Raw genomic sequence first — 2,308 nt, 5'->3', positions numbered from 1 at the left:
ACTGGCCGAGCTGAGCAGAGAGTCCTGCACCTTGTGACACCTGGGGGGGGGGGGAGAGAAGAAGGAAGAGCACCGGATTAGGCTGGATTTTGGAGGGGGCGTCCAACACAGGCAGGCCTTGAACCCCAAATTGCCATTGCTAAGCAAGGTCATTGAATTTTGCCCCATTTTACCACCTTCCTTGCCACATTCGTTAAGTGGATCACTGCAGTTGTTAAATTAGTAGCCAGGTTGTTAAGCGAATCCAGATTCCCCCCACTGACTTGGCTTGTCAGGTCGCAAAACGGGATCACATGACACACACCCACACCCGGCACGCCGCGACCGTCATAAACACGAGCCAAGCGTCCCGAATTTCAATCAAGTGGCCACAGGGATGCTGCAAGCGTTGTAACTTGGATCACGAAAGAAATGATTTGTACCCGGCGGGCTGCCTGTACACCTTGTGAAGACCACCTGCCCTTCAGGAGCCTCAGCGTGTGGGGAAGGGCAGATCCAGACTAGGTGGAGGGAGGGACAGTGATGGGAAGGGCCCTGGAGGTCCTGAAGTGGGTCCCCCCAGAAGGCAAAGGGTTCTGGGGGCTGCTTCCCCTTCACTCCCTCCCCCCGACCCACAGCTGCCCACAGCTTCCAAACCTCACCTTATCCCAGGGGTCTTCAAACTTGGCCCTTTGATGACCTGTGGACTTCAACTCCCAGAATTCCTCAGCCAGGCACGCCCCAGGGAGTTGAAGTCCACAAGTCATCAAAGGGGCCAAGTTGGAAGACCCCTGTCTTCAAGCATCCTGGCTGAGGAATTCTGGGAGTTGAAGTCCACCCGTCTTAAAGTGGCCAAGGTTGGAGACCCCCTCCCCTAGGTGTGTGGGTTCCCTCTAATTCGGGGGTCTTCAAACTTGGCCCTTTGATGACTTGTGGACTTCAACTCCCAGAATTCCTCAGCCAGGCACGCGTGCCTGGCTGAGGAATTCTGGGAGTTGAAGTCCACAAGTCATCAAAGGGCCAAGTTTGAAGACCCCTGCTCTAGTTCCTCCAGGCCAGCAGAGACTCCAAGCAGGGTGGAATCAGCTGAGAAACTGAGCTGGAAGGAACCTTGGGGGTCTTCTAGTCCAACCCCTGCTCAGGCAGGGATTCCTACACCACCAACCCAGTGTGTGTGTGTATGTGTGTGTTTTAAAAGACCACCCACCTCTACAGCAAGCCTGGGCAACGTGCGGTGGAAGCAGTCAAGACTTTTTAGGAAAGGGTCCGGCCACCCGCCTTGGCCACTTTTAAGACGGGTGGGCTTCAATTCCCAGAATTCCTCAGCTAGCATAGGAGTCGAAGCCCACCCGTCTTAAAGTGGCCAAGGTTGGAGACCCCCTGCCCCTAGGTGTGCTCAGCTTTCCCAGCTCAAAGGCAGGACTTACCCTTGTCCGTGGGAACAAGAGGCCACCTGCCTGGACCCGCCACTCCCCTCGGCCAGCCTTGGTCCTGGAACGGCCTCTCTCCCAAAAACTCAGGAAAAGCCAGGGATTCAGGCCCCGTTTTCTCAGCCCAAGGCAATGATTAGGTTTCCCAAGAGTAGGAGTCCCGCATTTGCATCCCTAGAAGTTAACATCCCACAACTGAGCCACAGATGTCGACATCTTCACAGATGTCAACATCTTCATTCCGTTGTTCACACCCTCTGAACGGGCACAGAGATCAAACACTTTGCTTTCTGAGATCAAAGACTGGAACAGCAGGTTGCCAAACCCTTTCCTAAAAAGTCTGACTGCTTCCACCGCACACACACGTTGCCCAGACTTGTTGTAGAGTTGGGTGGTCTTTTAAAACACACACATATTATTATTATTATTATTTTTAGTATTAGTATTGTTTAACAATATAGACATTCTATTGTTTAATAATTAGGATACTAATTTGTTTATGTTATTATTATTATTATTATTATTATTATTATTATTATTATTATTATTATATTTATCTTAAAGGGGAGTTAAAGCGCATTATGGACTTGGTTATTTATATAGTTGGTTAAGGTTAGTTAGATTATGATTATTATATTTGTAACCGAGGGGCTGAGAGAGATGAAACGTCGGAAAAGACGCCTAGAGAGCAGTTGGAGGACCAGCCGAACCGAATCCGATCGAGCACAGGTAAGGATACATCTTAGATCCTACCTTGTGGCGATGAGGGAGGCTAGGACTAACTACTATGCCTCACTCATTGCGTCATCAGATAATCGCCCGGCCGCCCTCTTCAGGGTGACCCGCTCTCTCCTTCAATTGGAGGGGGGGGGGACCCCCTGGAGGGGAGGGCTGAGGAT

The sequence above is a fragment of the Protobothrops mucrosquamatus genome, unplaced genomic scaffold (assembly GCF_001527695.2).
Source record: "Protobothrops mucrosquamatus isolate PMUCROS unplaced genomic scaffold, P.Mucros_1.0 scaffold6036, whole genome shotgun sequence".
Lineage (NCBI taxonomy): Eukaryota > Metazoa > Chordata > Lepidosauria > Squamata > Viperidae > Protobothrops > Protobothrops mucrosquamatus.
This window is presented reverse-complemented; position numbering follows the sequence as displayed.